Below are 23524 nucleotides of genomic sequence, written 5' to 3'. Positions count from 1 at the left end.
CCATAAAAGTGAAAAGGGGAAATGAATGCAGCCAGGAGAGCAGCGTGTGCTCTGCCTCTCCATCCCGCCTTGAAAGCCAAAGGGCTGGTCCAGGAGTGGTTTCCTTGGGGCAGGGAGACTTTGAGATGAGCAAAGCTGGGTGCCTGAAAGATCCCTTCCATCCCTCCCTCTCTCCCTCCAGTCACCAGAAATACCCCTCGTAGATCCTCCACACTGTGTTATTTGCCCCTTGTTTCTCTTCCTTATTTGCACAACCCATGGCATCAAGGTTGAAGCTTCAAGTGGAAATGAAATAAATGTACTGCTTACAGGGAAAGGAAATGTGCAAAAACTGCTGTCTTTAGGCAAATGGACGGTTGTGGAAATAGGTGGAGGTGAGGAAGGGGCCGGGAAGCAAGGCAGCACATTTCCAGCTCCTGGCGCATCATGCCTCCCCCCCACCTCAGTGCTCGGAAATCAAATTAAATGGTGATGTGTATTAAGGAGCCAACAGAGAGGCTCTGTTGTTCCTGAGAGAATGTGGATGTGGTGCTGGAATGTGCAATGAGGGTAATGGATGTGCTTGTGTGCGCATCTCTCCCTCTCTCTCTTTCTCGCTCTCTTTATGGCTGCAGTGCTGGAGTATGTGGCTGAGAGAGGCATGTGCTGCCCTGTTTTTTTCCCTTCCCTTTCCCCAAGCGAGGGGAGAATGAGGTGGCTAGATAGCCAAATGTGTTATGTGGAAGGACTCTTTGAGTGTTAAGCAATCATCTAGATAGCTTTGGAGGGCTCTAAATGAGGTCAGCATGCATCGGCAACTTCTCCATGTTTTCCTCAGGAAGGGTTGGCCTGAGAGAGGAAGAATTGTCTTGGTGTTTGGGGAATTTGGAAAGAGCTAAGTGACCTTGTGACGTATCCCTCGTTCCCCAACTGCCTCTTTTTCAGTAGCAGCAACATTATAAAGTTTATTGTATTTCATGCTGCCGTGCATTTGCAGTATCATGAGATTAAGTCTCTGGAGAAGGCGGTGGAAGCTCCCTCCTCCACTCCATCCGCTGCCCACCAGAAACAGAAGTAATCTTTGAGTAGGTGACTCTGCTGTATCTGGAAACCTGCATGCATGCAGCCTCTGTTTCATTTTCCAGGAAGCAGCGTTTTTGAAAAAGCGGTGCTCAAAGCAAGTGAAATGATGGCATTTTGTGACTGCAATGATTTTTTTAGGGCTGTTTGCTTTTCTTATGGATCTGTCTGAGCTCCTGGGAATGTCACATTACAGGGAGCTGTGTGATGCTGCTGCATGGGATTATTTATTGGGGAATCTGGCAGGTGGCATATGTAGGGGGTTGCCTCTCTTGCTACATTTCCATGTGAAGTGCCAATTCCCTTTGCTTCAAAAAGAGGGAGAAGCTCTCTGTTATTGATTTTTCTCATCAGCGTAATTGTGGTTGCTTCTGGCAAATGAAAACTTGATATTTTTAGGATAGAGTAAATGCATTCAGCACACAATGTATTCAATAGTCACCTTATGTTTTAAAATGGTATCTGTTTATCTAGACATGAGTATTTTTTAAACAGGGCAGTTCAGTGAATGTGCCAGGGGAAAATGCACCACTGCAGACAGAATCAGGTAAGGGAGAAAATGCCATTCAGTAGGTTGCTTTGCCTGCCTAAGATAATCAATCTGGCCTTTCCAAGTGGCATAAGGAACAGCCCATTTCTTGTCATATCATCTACTTTTCAGGATTTTTTTTTAAAATATGAGGTGTTTTGTTCTTTTCAGCCAAACCCGCCAGTTTTGTTTTCAGCAACAGTTGACAAATACAACATTTCAGGCATTCAGGCCCACAAGCTGAGGCCCAGAAGGATGCTTTATAAAGCATTTTTGCGAATCTCCTCCCTCATAATTAAAAATTAAGTGGCCAGCTACTTCTTGATATGTTGCAGATTGACTTGTGTGTCCTTTTTTCTGAGTCTGGTTTTTCTGTCATGTCAGAGAAACCATTCTGACACAGGAAATACATCCATAACAAATATACACATATTTAAAACAGTTTTGCATTTCACTCTATGCCCTCAATTTCCTGTATTTTGTTTATTTTATAACTTTTGATGAATTAATATATTAAGTATATTTGGTGCATATAGACATCATTATTGTTATCTAGAAAATATAGAGTTCTGCTATCAAAATTTGCTTTCCAAGCATTTCAATTGATCAGTTCAAGGTTCTTTTAGCCTGTCTTCATTTCTCATCTGCAGCTTGTCTTGTCTAGGAACAAGGATTTTAACTTCTTAAGTCTATATGAAATCAGGCTTTCTGGAGGTGTTTACTGCAGAGGCCCAGAGTTTTTAATTTTCTAGAAGAACATTGCCATCTTTGGAAGTGAAAAGCCACCTAGCTCCCTAATACCTTAATTGGAGGTAGCCAGATTAATATGTGGTCAGCCACTGAGACCCTAATATTGATTTATACTTGTGCTTCTTTAGTCAAAATGGACTATATGGGAATCTGTTTGTATTGGAATGGTTTCCCATAAATATGATCAGTTATGATAATAACGATTTGTGTCTTAAAAGATTTACAATGTTGAAGTGCCTAGTGTCTGTACAAACAAGAAAGCATTACTTAAATAGCTTCATGTCATTTAGTGATGCCAATCTGAAAGACCAAAAGTGAGAGTAAGGTATTTCTTAGAGTAAGAATAGTGTTTTGTCACCTAGGTCCCAAAATATTTCACTTAGGTTCAGTCAAGTATTAGTTGCAGTAAAAACAGGCCCTCCTGATTATGCAAATGTAGCGCCACCCATATATCCCAAACCACCCCTTTTGTAGTGTAAAATAATGTTACACGTATTCATTATGATGCTTAATAGAATTATTTGTATTTCCAAAGCTAAATGATGAATTTGCAAAGCTAAATATTTGAAACTGGTGGATTTTATCAGCATTACAAAATTAATTATAAGCTTACTTGAACAATCTAAAGGCACTCATTAGCTAAGAAATGTACTTTCAAAAGCTATGTATTACATAATGTGTAGTATGAAATTGCAGCAATAAATATTTTTTACTGTACTTCATCTGTATAGAGGTGTTAGAATTGTCCCAGAATTGTAGCTGCTGTAGCCCCCTGCTGTGTGATAATGCAAATGGCATCTAATGCTTTAATGTGCTGTGCTTTTGTGAAAATACTGGGTAGCTCTGAATTACATGAAGAAACTATTACTCAGCAGTTCACTAGCACTGAGTAAATATTTCACAAAACAACTTCACCAGCTCCTTGAGGAAAAGTGTGATTGAAGTGAAAATTTCAGTGAGTGATTGTCAGTAGATGACTAGCTAATACTCTGTTTGAGTGTGATTGTGATACGTCCTCTCAAAACATCATGCGGATAAGTTTATGAATCAGGAACATATTCCCCCTTTCTCTTAAGAATAAGTAGAAACAAAGAGTTGTCTCAAATGATTTCTGTTATGTCATAAAACCACTCTAGTGGTCATGGTGATCTTCAAAACGAGGCAATATTTAAATACTTTGACATTTTTGTATCTGTTTTGAGAACTTTGGTGCACCAAATAACACCATATTTTAATTACAGTAGAGTCTCACTTATCCAAGCCTCGCTTATCCAAGTTTCTGGATTATCCAAGCCATTTTTGTAGTCAATGTTTTCAATATATTGTGATATTTTGGTGCTAAATTCATAAATACAGTAATTACAACATAACATTACTGCGTATTGAACTGCTTTTTCTGTCAAATTTGTTGTAAAACATAATGTTTTGGTGCTTAATTTGTAAAATCATAATGTAATTTTATGTTTAATAGGCTTTTTCTGAATCCCTCCTTATTATCCAAGATATTCGCTTATCCAAGCTTCTGCTGGCCCGTTTAGCTTGGATAAGTGAGACTCTACTGTATGTTTAAAACCATGAACCAAACATTCTTTGCCTCTTCCATCATGATATGCATACCATAAAATCCTGGTGGTTTGAAGAATTTCTTTAAAATTATTACAATTTTTATATTTCACATAGAAAACAGGATTTTTTTTTGTAATCCCATTAAACAAAGAGTATATGCAAACTCTTCCATGTATTTAATAGCAAAATATCTTTAAACAAAACATAAATTTAATGCATCAGCTTGAGACAGACCTTTACATGTCACCTAAATCTTGTCATATTGACTTGGATGTCCTAGGGAAAAAGTCCTAAAGGAGAATTTTCCAGTTAATATGAACAGGACTGGAGGTCTAATTTGTTTATATGTAAAGTTAAATTGGTTTCTTGAAGAATTTTAATTAGAAATAAATACATATTTAATGAATGGACAAAATTACCAGGGAGGTGTATTGCTTTTTTAAAAGTACAATTCAAGCAAATTCCTAAGTGCAGTCCTTGTGTATGTAGGAAATAATTTATTTAGAATGACATTCGTGATATTTTATATAAATGTAATTTGTTGTCATTATTATACCTGGGAATTAAATAAAGTGCTTCTTTTTTTTAGAATTCCTTATATTTATGACTATTATTTTCAAGTCTCTGCTTATATACTCCCTCACTCGATCTTTTTGTAAAGTCATCAAAAATATTACAACAGTTACACATGATTGTTTGAAGTCTACTCTTTGTGACAGATATACATTTTGATTGGTATATCAGTTTTTGCAACTTAACTCGATGTATTCTATCAATTTCCATAGAGGAAGCTGTGTTACTCTGCTACCAAAAACAACAACTTTTCTGATTATCTGATATGGGTACAGCTCACTGTATTAGATGCATACAGCCTCATCCAAATCGGTGGCATTCTCCACTTCGCCACCCCTTTAAGCATGGAGCCTAACAGCTCTCATTACATGACACACAACTACTTCCAGAGTAGCAAAGTAGAGCATGCCACTGCCATGGCATTACAGGAGGCTTCCCATGTTCCACCAGGAACAATGGGGCGAAGTCGGGGGAGGGGGGGGAATTGATACTCCCCCTGAGTTGCTCAGCTGGGTAAGCTGGATGATGTGGGGCATGGAACAATGGCCTTATAAAAGAAAAATAGGACAAGGTGATATATCCTAGTTATTATCAGAACTCACGGGCATCATAAGCACCACATATTTGTAGGTTATACAATTCAAATATTCTGTGCACTATTTTCCCATTTGTCAAAATAAATGAATTTTCAGGTCTTTTCTTTCATTGGCCAGGTAATCAAAACATTTTCAGGTCTTTTCTTTCATTGGCCAGGTAATCAAAACATCGCCCCATTATTCCCACCCTCCCAGCTTTCACATGAGAAAAACTTTGGGTAATTTCTTCTTCTCAAAACAAAAACCATCAGTCGATTCAGAAAAGATATGCCTGAATCCCTAACTAGCAAGGTTTGGCTCTGCCATTCTCTACCACGCAACTTTCTAATAATCAGATTTTTCAAATACTCTAATACATATTACATATATGAACATTTAAGCATGTCCAGTAAGCATAGCTATATATGGTAATATAGATGAATACCAAACATGCTTAACATAGCCACAGTAGCTAATCTAATTATATATAGCAAAAGCACATGGCAGAACCATAAAGAGCATGGTAGGACCTAAGAATAGAATCCTGACATTGGACATACAGGTAAAGGGTGCTGCTACACTACCTCTATCTAAAAACCAGCAGACATTATTTTTAGCAGTGGTTTGTGATCTGAGCTGAGTGCCTGCTATGGTAGACAAGGGTTGTCATCAGTGACTTTGGCTTTTGGTTCACTGTCACTAAGGAGTGGAAAAATGTGACCAGTTCCTGTTCTGGTGACCATAGGAGCTGTTTGTGTGGTCATGTTGACAGGTTCAACTGTCAGTTAAACCAAAGCAACCCATATTTCTTGTGTATGCCTATTTTCCTCTTGCTTATGCATGACATGAATGAGGGCTACTAATTCTTGTTCAAAGTATCAAATATTACACCAATATGGATTATGAAATTTGTGTCTTTAGCATCTTTTCTTTATCAACCTCATTTGGAATAGACAGAGGAGCAGGAGCAAAGGAAGAGAATCTTTGCATCCTGTGTCTTCATCTCACCTGGAAAATAATGTTGTGGTTTAGTTAATAACATCTATGTTATGCTCTGGTATAGACTGTAACACAGTATTTTACATTACATTTAATTTTTTCTTTTTCCACATTTGTGTAAGTAGAAAAAAGAGATGAGTAGTACAATTTAAAGAGTTGTGGGCTATTACATCAGGTTTTTGAAAACATATACATCTTGTAGCTTGTTCATCAGCTTGGCTAGCCAAGAATCTTCATCATAGGCAAGCAAGTATAATATCTATACTAATCTGTACACGAGGTCTTGATATTTCTGATATCTTCTCCACTGTTTACTGACTGCGACAAGTTTTCTGCTATTTGATCCCTTTAACTGAAGATGTCAAATTCTGGGACCTTCTACTTTGAAAGGATGTGCTAAGTTCTGAGCTATGTCTGTCCTTATATCTACAACCATTTATTGAATAGCTAAGCCAAGCATTCAAAAATCAAAAGGATTACTCTTTTTTTAATCTAAGTTCCATATATAAATGCTAGGTGAGATAGAACCATACAAAAGTCATGGCCAAATTGATTTTTTAAAGACTTCCAAGGAACTGTGTAGTCCTGAGGTAGTTCACAGGTTGGAATTGAGAGGTACTCCTCAACCTTTGAAGTAAGGGATCTGTTTCACACCTTAACATCCAGATGTCATGAATTGCCAGCAGAACTGCTGACCACTTCAACTGGAAAAAAATATCCAAGAGTAATTAGAAAAAAATTCAATGTCTGGTTGTCTGCTACTGGTTGGGGTCTGTGCTAGGAAAAGTGGCTTATATTTAAATACAAACAAAAGAAACAGAAGTTTGTATACACTTCAGGTTTAATACATTAATTTGATCACCTTATTATTTAAAAATAACCTTTGTAGTCTTTCATAGACTTTTGTCTATAATTTAGGGTAAAAGAACTTTTTGTTAGCACCCAAATACACACAAAATCAGAAAATTTTCAAGAATTATTTTCTTGATTTTATGTGTCCATTGGATGCTGACTGACCACTTGTAAATAAGCATAAGAAAACATTGGAGCTAAATGAGCAGTCTTTCACTTACTTAGTGGGATTTCCTCCTATCTTTTTCTGAAGTAGATTTAGGGGCTTCATGCAAGGCTGTGGTGTGGCCAGGGGTGATTTGTTTACCAGCAGTGACTGAGACAGCTGGATGTCAATCACAGGCTATATACAATTGCATATAGATTTTGATTCAAAAATAGCAATATTAGTTACAATAGTGTTGCTTCTGGGTTTGTCTGGATTAGTAATCTAGTAGCACTCATACACCTTGGAGTTGCTGCAGAATAACCTGAACTGAGGATCAGCAGACCACCAGAGGTCATGATCTTTGCATAATGAGGATCTTAACTTACCCCCCCCCCCCACATAAAAGTAATTACAATTGCCGAGTATATATTTTATTGCTCTGTTAATTGACTATAAACCCCATGTAAAATAACTGGTGACTTTTTCCCCTTTAACTTACCTGAGTTTCCTTCTTAGATATTTTTCTTTCCTGAAAGTTTGCAGATTTATTACTTAGGGTCATCACTGTGTTATCTGTAATTTTCATGCCAACGGTCCAACAACAACAACATGGGTGTTAAAGTGTGTGCTTTTCCCATACTTTCAGAATGGAAAGACTGATCTTGCTCAAAGCCTCAGGCATGTCTTTGGGGAAGGCATAAACTCTTCCTATGAGTATAGTGAGTCTGCACATTCTTTGACAAAGGAAAAAAAATGAGCAGTTCCATCTTTTGGGAAAAAAACCCCATTAAAGACATATAGCACAAATGCCTGCAAAAATCCCTGTTTTCAGTTTGCCAGGCTTGTTTAACTGCTTAAGGAACCATTAAATTTGTCAATTCTGGTGAAGAGAAAAAAAGGTATAGAGATTTTTTTTGTATTTTCAGTTATTTAAATTATTTATTTGGGAAATTATGAGAATGGAAGCATGGACCTTTGGGTTCCTGAATCTAGCCTTGGCTTAGGGACCTAAGGTATGATGGACTTGCTCAAAATTTATCTGAACAAATTTCAGAAGCATCAAATGAAGACTTCTGTGTTGGAGTAACCAGTGAGATGTTATATTATAACACTTGAATTTTTTGTGATTCATTTATTTAAACATAGTAATTCATTTCAAGTGAGTTGCTCAATATTTGGGGAAGGGAGACTTGAGTCATACAACAATATAGCTTCAAGAAATATTATCCAAAAAAAAAAAGGATAATTAGAAGTTAGGCTCTTTCCATAGTTTGCACTATTATGGGGCCAAGGTGCAGAATATTCAGATTATATTCAACAACTGCTGTGATGATATAGAAGTTTCTGGAACTTCTAATAAAATATTAATGTACTGTGTTGAATACCATATACTGTCCTTTCATCCATCATTTTACCAACTTTTCTCATTCCTTCCTCTAATTTGGTATACTTCTCTCAGTATAAAAAAGACTTGCTGTGTTTTATCCAACAATATTGGTGAGCATTAAATCTGCCTCTGCTTCTCAAAGCTCTCATTCCCAGTAGCTTAAAAATGTCTGGCAGCTCTGAGAAAATTTAAGGACAAATTACCTCACAGTGTCAGTTGCAGTAGATCCTTGGGGATAAATATGTGAACAAATGGAAAATACCAAACTGACCTACATCTGCTGGATTATCAGTGTGTTAGTGGACCTGTTTCCCTTCTTGCTATGCAATATGGCAAGAGACTGCTCTCAGTATTCCCTAACTAGAAAGAGGCTAAATTAATTACTTGTGAGTATAAGAAATCAGTTTTGGAATTAGATGTAAATTCATTGGAAGTTTCCTTGTCTGTCGCTTCACAAATATTTTTATGCATGAAACAGTTTTGGAAATACTGTTGCATATATGGCTGTTTGACAGATTCTTGTTTCTGTTCAAATAGCAAGTGGAGAAAAATAACCTGAAATTAACATAAATGAAAACAATACAAAGTCATTTTCTTCTTTAGTGATGAGCGTTCACCACTATGTAGCCAAACAAGAAAAATTAGAAACAAAGGGAAGGCATAAACTTGCTCAGAAGAATCTTGACATTTGCATAAATACATATTATATCAGTAACTGTATCCATAGGCCATATTATACACTGTAGCCATGGAGAATGAATGAAAAGCAATGGGCATAAGGAAGAATGGAGATGAAAGCCCTCTTCAGACTTGAAGCCTGGTTAGGAGCACTTCTATTAAGGGAGGTGAACTGAAACATTTTGTTACAGGTTCCACATGTATGAAATAAATGATTTGCTGTCCCTCTGGGTTGCAGTTGATTGTTGTTCTTCTGTACTCTCTTTCTTGGTTGGTTGATGCTGGGCAGCTGGGAAAAGCAACAAAGTAACAGAAGATTAAAGCATGTCAGCTTAATCCCTGCAGCTTTCAATGAATCATAGCCACCAGTTGCTTTTCCCTTTGTCCCACAGACACTTTGATAGGAACTCCAAGAATCTGTGCTTCCTAAATGGCCACATCAGAGGTTTTACCTTTAACCTTACCCCGGTTCTCTTCCTCTCAAGAAATATATGTGCTCCTTTGGTGGTATACCACTTCATCTGGCAGATAGATTACTCTTGACGTCCTGTTACATATTACATGTGGATATCCTGAGAATGGAATACATGGGTGCACTGACGAAGTTAAATCACAATTCTGGGTATATTTGATTTTTTAAAAAAATTGTACATGCAACTGAAATTCATGCATACTGTATTCCTAAATGCTCACTGAGGTATTGCTACTTTTATTTTAAGCCATGCTTCAAAACTTTTAAAAAATATATATTTGGTATATTAACAACTAACTTGTTTTGAGTTCCTTTTTATATTTATATCAAAATGTATGAAAAATTATCTTCAAAGTCAGTGTAAAAACCTGTTGGGCTTGTCATATTTCATTTGCACATTGTTTGTTTATCTGCTAGAAAAATGTGCTACAGATTACTTTTATCATTAAAATGGGATTGTAGCTATTCTCCATAGAGACGACTAAGGATATTGGCTAGCGGTCTGTAGTTAGTGGAAATTTTCTATGTGCATAGTAAATTTAGGCTGCAGTCCTGTGAATGTGTACCTGGGAAGCTCAATGGGGATTTTCTTCTGAGTTGGATTATGCTTTTATAACAAGTGTGTTAATGCAGTGTGATTATATATGTCTCTTTCATTGTTAATATTTGTAAATGCCAGAACATTGCTCAAAAATATTGATCTGCAAAATCTTGAATGCTTCTTTAAAGATAGCACATGCCTGCCTTTGGATTGGAAAAGCTGTTATATGCACCAAGCAATTATGATAAAAGAAAAGTGATGGTAGGATTAAGAATAAATCTGTTCATCTTAACAGGAGACTTTTCCTATATAATAAGAATGAAAAAAAAGAAAAAAAAAAGAAAGAGAAGTGTTGCCCCGGTGGGAATGTGTAGAATGACTAAGAGTGGGTGTATAATATATAAGTAAAAAAAAGCTTCTCCTCCCATGTGGCTCCCCTCAGGGGCCTCTTCAATCTGTTGAAGAGTTCTGTTATGCCATCAATTTGGGATGTCCAAACAATGACACTTAATTGTGGGAATACCTTGAGTGCCCCGCTCTACCATCAAAAGTCACCATTTAGGAAATATCACCTGTGTTTTGTTTAATAATTCATTAACAAAAAATGTTCAGTGTCTGGAATGAACTAGAAGCAAATGACGCTGTTGGTGTGCTTATATCACTGTTTGAGCGACTTGGAATGTGTTGCTATTTTGAATGTAATTGCTTTCGCATTTTGTTACGGTGCAATCCTATGTAGGTTTGTTCAGAAGAAAACCCCACTGAATTCAATTAGTTGATTTTCAGGCAATTTTGAATAGGCTTAGCCTTCAGTAAGTTTTCTGGCAGCACTCAACAAGTGTGGCATTGTGGAGTGGTTACATCTTTTTAAAAGGAATATGTATTTTTGACAACTCATCAAAATGGCCTTAAAACAGTACTGAAAGCTTTATTTGTTGTCTTTTCCGTTATTCGGGTTGAAGAAGAATGCCATGAAATATAACATTTTTAATAACAGGAACATTGTGAAAGAGAATATAAATTCTCTTAAGAATTTGCACATATATGAGGCTTATAATATATATATTTTTAAAAAAACAAATAATGGATAAAACAACACCCATCCTTTAAAATGTGATATTCATAAGTGCTCAAAATTGGAACAAATAAAAATACTGTGTGAGGGACGTTAGGAAATGGGCACATTAGGAAAATTCATATGTATGTGTATGATCTGCCATTGAAAAGTGACAGTTTTGCAAGCCTGCAAAGGCTACAAAGAAAATGCAGATGACATTCAGTAAAACACAACAAAATCAAGACAGATTTTCACTTCCCTAGCTACACTCCTCTTACATGTGAATATAATATGTACACACATACTGGATTTATTAATTCTTATAAGAGGATAAAGTGATGCATAATCTCTCTGCAAAAGCAATGCAAGGCTTAAGCTCTTGTGATATATAGCAGTTTTGTTTTTTGTTTGTTTCTAGCACTAATGATCATTTTAAAAAAACAAGTGGTCCTTCTTTGATTCACTTCCTTAATCAACAATTTCCCCCCTCCCTTTCTCAAAATGCCCTTGTAAAATACCCAGGAGTGTAGGAGTGCATCACCTTCACTACCATTGAAAATAATTGGAAAGAAAGTATGTTGTATATACAGAGATGTTTTTGCCAGTTTCTTCCCCTGAAATGTTGTCTACCACACTTGGTATTTGTTGTCAGCCTCCTATCCAAGTACTATATTAAAAGTCGCTGACACTGCTTAGCATCATATATCAGATGGAGCCTTTAAGGTGAGGCCTATATGCAGTATGCAGATCAGTATACAATTTTTAGAAACTGCCTGATCTAGTGTTTATGAATGCATTTCAAACATATTTTATATTTATATTTTCCCTCTTGCTTGCTGTAATTTGGAAGGACAGTATAAATGTATTAGATGTCAGCAGCAGTGGTAATGATGGTGATGATGATAAAAACCTGGTTGTAGTTGTATGAACCTGGTGGGAACCAATACAGATTTTACTTACTGAAATGTATAGTGAACAATATCAGAAGCTGCCTATGTGGCATTATAATGTTTATAAAGGGCACTAGAGATCTTTGACAGCAGTAAGCTATTTTCTGCTAGTAACATGTCCCTCATGTGCTATGCTTTTGTTTGTCATTTGAAATGATCATTTGCATTTCGATCCTGAACCTAACATTTGTATAGATATAGAAAAAGTGTTTTGAAAACCATTTTGTGTATGAGAGTTCATAGTGATTTTAATGTTATTGGAGTTGGTGGTAGCACTGTGAGCAGAATTCAGAATGTCCTTTCTTAACCACAGACATGTGTTGATTCTGTCATCAGTTGCATTCAAGTGCCATTCTCTATCAGCAATTATGATGTGACTCTTCACCAACTATGAATTATTTTCATCAGTTATATCAAAATAGAAGAGTTTGGATATGTAGTACAAAATGCACCAGATCCGATCTGATCTTTGAAGTAAAGCAGGATAAAGCCTAGTTGGTGATTGGAATGGAAACTGCCAAAGAATATTATATGCTGAGTATTCCAGAGGAAGGCAATAGTAAATCACTTCTAAAATATATGGGGTCAGCATAAGTCAACACATAATTTTAAGGCATGCACTGACACAGAGAGAAGCAAAGTTTTAATTACAATTTAATACCAGACAAAGTGGTGAGAGAAAAGGAGAGGAGGAGAAAACAGTGGAAGTGTGATGAAGGTATCTGGATAGAACATAGATTAGGAAATATATTTAATTAAATTTAATTCAATCTTTTTTGAAGGTGTTTAAACAGAGTTTAGATTCCATACCTCACAACCTCTGAGGATGCCTGCCATAGATGTGGGCGAAACGTCAGGAGAGAATACTTCTGGAACATGGCCACACAGCCCGATAGACATACAACAACCCAGAGTTTAGATTGGCATCTTTCAGGACTGCTGTAATTGTGTATCCCTGATTGGAAGGGGGGTGGACTAGATGGCCCTTTCCAACTCTTAAGATTCTATGATTCAGATTTCACATTTTATTGAAGCTGGCAGCAATGAAATACATTTAATGACCAAAGCAGCAGAATCTTATAATCATTAAGCTTTAGATAGTAAATGCCTCTTTCCAAGCTTGCAGGAATAGTAAGACCAAACCATATCTTTCTGTCATGGCCATTAGTTAAATTTCATGTGTCAAGGCTATAATAGAACACATCTCTACAAATGCCAAAGACTTTTCCTATAAATAATTGTTATGTTGTAATACATCTAAGCAATGTCCATATCATATGACGCAGAAAAACATTATCTGTACTATATTTCTAACATTTATGACTAAATCCTATTCTTGGTCCCAACTAGAGTGGAACATTGAGTCAACTGGATTTATGTCTGTGTTGTTGATTCACCATTCATTTTTGTGATGCAGTGGATCTATTCCACTTGGGGCTAATTTATAGATTTCCAGGCATTGTTGAATTAGACAATTCTTGCCACAGGTATAATTGTTTGAATATATTAAAACAGCTGCTGCTCCTTCCCTTTACATCTAATCAAATTTAAATCTAAATATTGCAAATGCAGATATTACCATAGTGATAGTGCCACCTACGGTGCAATCTGTAGGTTGTAATACTGAAAAAGGAAAGAATTCTTGCTGTAAACCTATGAGTTGTTTCAAAGTATATATCTCATAGTCAACCTATTTCTTCAATAAGTAGGATTATCTCACAGTCTACAAGTATAGTTTGACAGTTATACAGTTATATTCAGAAGCAGAAATTGTGTGAAAATCTTGATTTTAATCTTAATGTTGCTCACAGTCCTGAAGAAATAATCTGATTTTATGGAAAGTTTTTAATGTGAAAAATAATTGGTTGAGCATTAGATAACCAACAGTGGCTGTGTCCAGTTTAATTTAGACCCAAAACTGAAGGAGTTTTAAACCAGATTTCAATAGGTCTGCTACAAGTTAAATTAAAAAAAAAACAAACAAACATCTATATGTCTAAAAATGTACCTCTGATTTTTAGGAAGAACTAGCCATTGTTTAAGATAGATATTTTAAAAAAAACCTAATTTATAATTGTTGGTTTCATAAATATAAATATACACACACACTTTTACTTAAAAGAGATAATCTCAGTGACTGAAAAGTGATATACAAATCACATATTAATGTTGTGGTCCAGTAGGATGTGAAACATATGGAATAAAATAAGTTTTCCTGATACAGAATATATGAACAGTGGGAAATACAAATGCTACCCAGTGCACACAGTTGGTTTTTTTTAGTGAAAAGCATTTCATCCTTATTTTTTATATATATAACAGTATTCTCTAAATGCATTTCAAACAAAGCTAAATACAGTGTTTCCTGGCTGTTGGCAAGATTGTTTTGGATATTACAGGTGTATAATTTGTGAGCACGGTTAATACAAGCAATGGCTATTCCTCCGAAATCTGCTTTGCACAAGTAAAACCTATCACAGTATAACGTTTGGAAACTTTTAGATAGGGAACTAGGTGGTGCTGTTCTTTCATCTTTGTATCTTAACTGAGTTCTTCAGCCTTATTTCTGAACATAGTTCTGTTTTCTAAGTAGGAATTTGGTTATATTGTTCTTTTTTGTTCCTAAGAATAAAGAATTAGTATTTTACACCAGTGGTTCTCTTTCAGATGTGTTTTACAAATACAACTCTTGAGCATAAAAAATGTGTTTTTGCTTCAATTGAAAGATGAAAAAATATGTATGGTCTTCCTCCCAGAAAGCATATAAGAATCTATATTTTAGCTATTGTGTTTTTTAAAAAATGTTAAGCACAATCACAGTTAATGAAAATAAAATGTATTGCATATTTCATATCTTGAAAGATTCCTGAAATTAGTCGAATGTAGTGCTTATAGCAATATATTTTAATATGTATATTTTATAGAAATACAATTTATGTGTATTATGGTATTTTTACAATGCTTATGTGTTTTAATTATACTGTAACCCACCTCGAGCCACAAGGAGAGGCGAGTAATAAAATAATAATAATAATGATAATAATAATAATAATAATAATAATGCTATCAGCCATCACTAAACAAATCCCTCTCTATTTGTACATGTATTAAACTAATGAACATGTTTTAAACCCCCTCTGGCTTGCTTTACAAGCCGGGATGGGCAAGGATCTAGGATGCATGTGGTTGCTCTTGCCTCTCTGAGTATCTTGTCCACATCCTTGGGCTGCACCAATTGAAATGAATCCATCAAAACTGGACAAGCCAGTGCTTGTGTTACATCCTCAGTGACTGCCATTGTTGGGAGATACCTGCTTGGCCCCATAGCCATTGTCCTGTGGGGTCCTGCAGGGTTCGATACTGTCTCCCATGTTGTTTAACATCTACATGAAGCCATTGGGAGAGATCATCCGGAGTTTTGGAGTGTGGTCCCATTTGTATGTAGATGACATCCAACTTTATCACTCCTTTCTACCTGCTACTAAGGAGGCTGTCCAGGTCCTGAACCGGTGCTTGGCTGCTGTAATAGTCTGGATGAGGGTAAACAAATTGAAACTGAATCTAGACAAGACAGAGGTCCTCATGGTCAGTTGTAAGGCTGAACAGTGGATAGGGTTACAGCCTGTGTTGGATGGGGTTACATGCCCCCTGAAAATGCAGGTTCACAGTCTGGGAGTGATCCTGGATTCACTGTTCAGCCTGGAACTCCAGGTCTCGGTGGTGGCCAAGGGGAGCCTTCTCACAACTAAAAACTGCACCAGCTGCGCCCTTACCTTAGAAATCTGACTTGTCCATGGTGGTCCACACTCTGGTTACATCCCACATAGATTACTGCAATGTGCTCTACGTGGAGCTGCCTTCGAAAACAATTCAGAAGCTTCAGCTGGTCCAACAGGTGGCAGCGAGGTTGCTCACGGGAGCGGTGTACAGGGAGCATACCATGCCCCTGTTGTGTCAGCTCCACTGGCTGCCAATCTGTTTCTGAGCTCAATTTAAAGTGTTGGCTTTAGCCTACAAAGCCCTAAATGGTTCCAGCCCAGTCTAACTGTCCAAACGTATCTCCCTCTATGAACCACCTCGGAGTCTGAGATTGTCTGTTAACTGGGGGGGCCATCCAGACAGGGCCCATAATGCGATTTTGCTGGAGGCATCCAAACAAAATCTCAGGTAAAACCAAATTAGAGACAAAGCAGGAAAACCCTGCTTTTCCCAAATAAATTTGACACTCCATTAGACCTAGTCTAATGGAGTATGGGTTCTGTGGGGACTGACCCCTAGTCCACACAGCTTAATTTGCTTCTTCACTCAGAGGAGTGAAGAGGAAACCCACCCCTTCCCAAATCCCCTTTCCATAAACCTTTAAAATAAAAGAGAAATTTACCCGACTGCCATTATGGCTTTCGGCATGCTTTTTGGAATGTACCAATGTAGCACAAAGAGACAAGCGGGCCAAATTGCCCCCTCCCCCGTCTCTTAGTACTTCGCTGGTACAATACCTAATGGCAGCCAAGTAAGTTATTTTAAGGGGGGTGGGGGTGTCATGGTGCCCTTGCATCTAGCCAACCCCCAGGATAAACATGTGCTTTAGGGAGTGGTGTGTGGACTTAAATGCACACATAAGTGGGTTTCTTAAACCTACTTTGGTGCATGTTTAAGTGCTGTCTCGAAGCGACCTTAGATATGGGCAGGGCTACTGTAACATGAAGTCACAGAATGCATGATAAAAAAAACAGGGATTAGATGTTTGGGAAAAACAGATGTTGAAGTATTTTTATCTCATATATTGATAAACAAATGAATTTTCAGGAATCCTTAGTTAGTCAAAATAGCACTACTAACTGCCCCCACTATTTTGATTTGATTTATCATTTTCTGTTTTCTTCACTGAATGTTTGCCATTTTGTTACTTTTTTTGGAAACTGCTCAAGTCCCCTTGGAGAGATAGGGCAAAGTACAAATAAATTATTATCATCATTATTATTATTATTATTATTATTATTATTATTATTATTATTATTATTATTATTATTATTATCCAATCACTCCTGACAGATAGCCATCCAATATCTGCACAATAATAATACACATCGAATCATAGCATCAGACAGTTAGGAGACACCCCTGAAGGTCATCCAGCCCAACCCGATTCTGCCATGCAGGACACAAGCCAAGCACTCCCAACAGATGGCCACCCAGCCTCTCAATACTACTACTACTACTACTACTACTACTAATAACATCATCATACAATCCTAAGGTTTGGAGTGACCCCCCAGATCAACTTCCTTCCTTTTACCATGCAGAAGGACACAATCCAAGCACTCCTGACAGATAGCCATCCAGCCTCTACATAATGATGATGATGATGATGATAATAATAATAGAAGCATAGAATCCAAGAGTTTGGAGAGACTCCTAAGGGCCATCCAGCCCAACCCTTTCTACTATGCAGCAGGACACAATCCAAGCATTCACAACACATGGACAACGTATAAATACTATACAATACTACACAGGGACATAGACCCCCCTCTATCCTCACCACTTTCACAGTACACAAACAACCGAATGCATACTAAACATAAAGACAACCATACAACAGACATTCAATACCACCACTACCTCTACAAGTTCTCACCAACACCACCAGACAACGCCATAGCAACGTGTGGCTGGGCACAGCTAGTTTAAATATAAAATACAATTAAACTTGACCAAACTTCTTATTCATTTTCTTCATTATAACCTGTAATACATTTTCCCACCTGAATATAGGTTTACATAATCTCCACTATTGTCATTATTGTTCTCATCTTTTATCAGTGTACATGGGTCATGAGAGAAGCCTCCCACAGTATGGTAAACATCAAACATCCGGGCATTCCGTGGACAACGTCCTTGCAGATGGCCAATTCTCTCACATCAGAAGCAACTTGCAGTTTCTCAAGTCTCTCCTGACATGAAAAAAAAATCAGTGTACATAATGGCAAGATGTACTTTCACTTATTTTGCTCCAGAAATCACAAGGATGTTATCTTACATCACCCACCTATGCAAATTGTTTATATGAATTCACATTGCACCCATTTTTACTATATTCAGGTCAATCTTACATGCACAAATTTAAGTGCTGTTATTTTCTAATTAGAGACACATGGCCACTGTGTCAAAATCAGAGTAACATTAAGGCAGAAGCAGAAAATCAATGTTCAAAATGTCAGCGTATGTAGTTGATAGATAAACAGTAAATATTCACTAAAATGGTGTGTCATGGTGCATACCTATGTTCTCTAGTCTATTATACCTTGCAGGCTGTATTTCATGCCAAAAAGGTAACCAACTCTTCCAAGGCTCACTTTGCTCCAACAAGGCAGACAATGCCTCTTGCACATTGCCATGAAATGAGTAAAAACTCCCCATGTAATCATAGCTCTATAAGTTCTGCTGTGTACATATTGTACCCATTGGTTTCTATCTCCTGGCTCCTTCTTTCCTGTTAGTAGTAGACAGTAGACAGTAGAGTTGGGCCCGAATCCTGTTTCCCCCTTTTCCTTCATGGTTTTATACTGTTCCATCCATTCAGATGACACGGAATGGTACAACTCTCTCCAGAATGAAATAAGCATTGAAATGAAAAAAAAAGGGGGAGTGGTAACCATTTTGTCAGTTGATTCTTGGCGCTTGAATGTAGGCCCTGGCTGGCAGGCCCTAGCACTTTGCTGCCCAAGGCTTGAAAAATCTGTGGGTTTTTTTTTGGACCTTGGATGGAAAAGCTCATTTGTATAGGTGCCCATTTCCAGAAGCGGTGGACAGAAATGAAAACGGGGCTATATGAATGGTACAAATAGAAACGGGTAGTGATTCCATACAAATGCACATTACTAGTAGACAGTGTTCCTAGACAGCGTTCCTATGCGGGCCATGTTTCATAGTAGTTCCTCTGTATTACAAGAGATTATAATTTAATTTTACCAAAATGGTTCACTCTTCTTATTGAAAAACGTAATGATGGTTCTCTGTGGATCCAGGTGAAAGATTATAGGCACTTTTAGAATGCTTGTTTCTCTCACTAGACAGACACTGCTATGCTAACTGTGTCATTGATCTAAAAGCTTTATATGTTTGTTTGCCTAACTGTTCAAAAGCAAGTTGAAATCTTGTTGATCTTTTCTGTTGTTGTTTTTTTTTAAAATTCAGGTTCATTGGTTCTCATCTAGGTTGAGTAGTGCTATATTTCTGCATTTCCAGTATTATTGATTGTGTGTCCCTTTTTTGCTATATTTGGATATTTTTTTGCTGTAATTGCTATTTTTTCCAGTACATGCTCAGTCGCTCAATAGATGAAGCACTAAACAGTGTTTTATTTTGCAGCAACCTTTGATGATTTGTGTATAAATCAGTTTCTTTCATCTACACTTCTGTTTCCTCCCCTGCATAAAGCAAGCTCGTTGATGAATTTTTTTAAAAATCATTTTCTTCTAATGCTATGACTTTAATATTTATAGTAGCACACATATAGTACATGGAAATCACACCCCAAAAGTGAAAATTAATGGAAACGCTAATGAAGTTTCAGATGTGAGCTGTAGTAAATGTGAGAAAGTACACTAAAGTATCCCAGAGTTCAAATACCCACTCAGCCATGGAAACTCATTTGGTGACCTTGAAAATCGCATATTCTCTCAGCCTCGGAAGGAGGTAAAGGCAACCATCATCATCATCATCATCATCATCATCATTTAATTACTTATTAATCGCCCTCCATCCAAGATGCTCTAGGCGATTTACAAGCTAATTTGTCAAGGATAAAAATACATACATACAAATATTGATAAAATTAACATAGATCAAAAGCTCTAGTAAAAAGCCAGGTCTTAAGTGCTAGGGTAAAAGGCCCTAACTCACACATGGCTCTCATATAGGGAAGCAAGGCATTCCATAAGGCAGGGGCAGAAATAGAAAAAGCTCTGCATCTGGTCCTTTCCAAGTGCACTTCTCTAGGACCCGGTACATAAAGTAAGTCGCGTTGGGATGGTCATTGTGACCTCCGATGATGGGAGAAGGAGAGACGATCCCTGAGGTATGATGGGCCCTGGCCGTAAAGAATTTTAAAGATCAGAACTAGCATCTTATATAAACCACGGTAATCAGTTGGAAGCCAATGCAAATGCTGCAGGACTGGTGTTATGTGGCATTTCATGGGTGTTCTTGTGAGTAGCCTGGCTGCCACATTCTGAACAATACGGAGCTTTCAGGTCATAAACATCAGAAGGCCAACATACAGGGCGTTGCAATAGTCCAGCCTAGACGTGACCGTGGCGTGGATGACTGTTGCCAGAGCCTCATCAGATAGATAGGGTGCCAGTTGCCTTGCTTGTCGTAGATGGAAAAAGGCCTGTTTGCTGGCAGCAGCGACCTGAGCTGCCATTGTCAGCTGCGAATCCAAGACGACACCCAAGCTCTTAACGGTAGGCGAAGGAGATAGGGCAGCACCATCAAAGGTGGATAGCAAATGGGTCAAACCAATCGAGTGGCCATGCCAAAGAACCTTCTCCAAACAAATCTTGTCAAAAGAGTCCTGTTATCAATTCTGCTTTGGCTCTCCATGTGTTAGAAGTGGCTTGAACATACAATAAGTGAATCCAGACATATCAAGATAAATACAGTGGGACCTCTACTTAAGAGCATCCCAACTCTTTGAGGTTTTGGCTCTCCTCATGAAAAACCAAGAGGCGTTTGACTTTTTTTTGCTGACTATCCAAAATCTGAGGAACCTCATGTTAAGAACAAAGCAATTATACCTATTACAACAACCTTCAGATCTCATGATTATCATACAGAACCACATGTAAAATGGATGTTTTAGAATGAATTTGAATAGCAGTGTCATTTAATGTGTTGTCGAAGGCTTTCATGGCCGGGATCACAGGGTTGTTGTATGTCTTTCGGGCTGTGTGGCCATGTTCCAGAAGTATTCTCTCCTGACGTTTCGCCCACATCTATGGCAGGCATCCTCAGAGGTTGTGAGGTATGGATAAACTAAGTAAGGAAAGGAAATTTTGCCAGGTTGTAAGTCGGCGATCCAATGGCACTTACAATGGGTCTGAGTGGGATGGAGTCCTTGTGGATTTTGGGGAGTCCGTAAAGCCTGGATGGGAGGGCTTCTGATTTGCACAGCTGTTGGCATATGTCAAAGTTTATGGAGGAGTTCTTTATTAGAGTGTTCATTTTTCTGGTGATTTTGTTAGTAGGGTCTTGTTTCAGTTTCTTGTAAATTGTGGGATCTAGAAGTTGTCTGATTTTTTCTTTGTATTGTTCTATTTCCATGATTACTGTGGCATTCCCCTTGTCAGCTGGACTCTACACAGATATATATTCTTTCCTTTCTTTACTTAGTTTATCCATACCTCACAACCTCTGAGGATGCCTGCCATAGATGTGAGCGAAACGTCAGGAGAGAATACTTCTGGAACATGGCCACACAGCCCGAAAGACATACAACAACCCAGTGTCATTTAATTTTAAATTTCGGAGTGTTAATTCAAGCATTCGTCTGCCATAATTAGCTTAGTGATACTAGTTTTATCAATGTGTTCCTTCCATGTGATGAACTCTTTATATTGAGAACCAGTCTTGAGGACCAAATAATATACATCTGTCTTGTCGGTCCTACAGTAGTAGTACTGGGGATGACTCTGGTCTCATGCTATAGGTTTTTATGAGAAATGAATATAGAGAAAATGCAAATTGGGATTCAGTTATTAAATAGTTTCATACTGTTTGCTTAATTGTTTTAGCATAATTCTTTTTAATATATCTGTTACATGGCATATTGTTCTGGACTCATTACATTTTGTTCTGATAATGTAAAAAAGTATGACAGAATATAGACGGTTTACAAACAAGACTGATAAAATAAGAAGAGATAAAGAAATTCTTGTTCTTGAACATTTAATTTATGTAATGTCATTATTTCACTACTTAACACACGTTTTAATTAGGTTGAACTTGCAAAATATATGTTAAGTGTATTCAGTAATGTCTTTTATATTATAAAACCATATAATTACATTTTACAGACATGAAAAATGAATCTGTGCAGCATTATAAATAGAGAGAAATTTTCCAGCTTGTTTTTAAATGTCTTGAATAACACAAAAGAGTTTTTTCTCACCCCTACCAAAAAAGCTAAACAATTCAGCAGTGAATAGTGGCTCCTTACTATAAAGAGGAGCCCCGGTGGTGAAGTGTGTTAAAGCACTGAGCTGCTGAACTTGCAGACCGAAAGGTCGCAGGTTCAAATCCTGGGAGCGGAGTGAGCGCCCGCTGTTAGCTCCAGCTTCTGCCAACCTAGCAGTTCGAAAACATGCCAATGTGAGTAGATCAATAGGTACCGCTTCGGTGGGAAGGTAACGGCGCTCCATGCAGTCATGCTGGCCACATTACCTTGGAGATGAGCACCAACCCTCAGAGTCAGACATGACTGGACTTAATGTCAGGGGAAACCTTTACCTTTTACTATAAAGAAACAGATATTAAAATACATATTATATTTATTGAGAACACCAATAAACCACGAATAACAATAAAGTAGTACAGATTGAGAAATAATTTACAAAGCTCATTTACTTATTATTAAAAACAGTAAGGTTGAAAAATTTATCTGAATTGTAGCCCTTTGCAAGTCTATTTATATTAAATGAATGCAACAAGAAACTCAGCAAATATAAAATGATTTGATGAGCATCATGATGAAAGAAAAGTAACACAGGTGAATGTTATTTACAGGTAAATGAAAAAAAAGATACTGGAGGTTAAGCGAGCTTCTTCTAACCAGCAGAAATCGCAGTTGGTCACAATCTGTTTATAACAGATTTATAGATCCTGGTACCTTATGTTCCCCCTCCCCCACATGATTTTCAAGGGTCAAAGGACCCTAATAAGAATAGAGTGATGGGAGTCTTCACATTTCATAATTTATTCTGTGAAAAAGTCAGAAAAAGTCCTTCCAAATAGTCATTCTCACTAAAGTTCACCATGCATGGCTTTTGTCCAGTTGATACACTTTTTAGTTGTATTACATTTGATGGCATTATTGGAAATTCTTCTTTTTCTATCAATCAAGTTTGTCTATAGTGATAAAAAGCAGAATACAGAAATTTAAAATAGATTCTTGTTATTGATTAATCCAAGTAAATCCAAACAAGAAACATGGAACTTGTTTTTATGGTTAATAGGACTGGAGAGGACAATTCCAAAAATAGAGTTAAAAAGTTCACTGAGTTCTAGAATGTTGTGACCAGCCAAGCCAATGTAGAATTCTGGGGTGTGAAGCAATAAGCAATAAGTTCTGATTATATCTTTTGCGAGCTTTCATTTAAGATTTAT

The 23524-nt window shown here is 37.3% G+C and overlaps 1 protein-coding gene across 3 annotated transcripts in view; it reads left to right on the top strand.

The window, feature by feature from the left end:
• The window catches only part of cadm2 (cell adhesion molecule 2), a 644325-nt gene that overhangs the window by 940 nt on the left and 619861 nt on the right, over positions 1 to 23524 (top strand). The window lies entirely within an intron of this gene.

Source organism: Anolis carolinensis, chromosome 3 (assembly GCF_035594765.1).
Source record: "Anolis carolinensis isolate JA03-04 chromosome 3, rAnoCar3.1.pri, whole genome shotgun sequence".
Taxonomy (NCBI): domain Eukaryota; kingdom Metazoa; phylum Chordata; class Lepidosauria; order Squamata; family Dactyloidae; genus Anolis; species Anolis carolinensis.
This window is presented reverse-complemented; position numbering and strand designations above follow the sequence as displayed.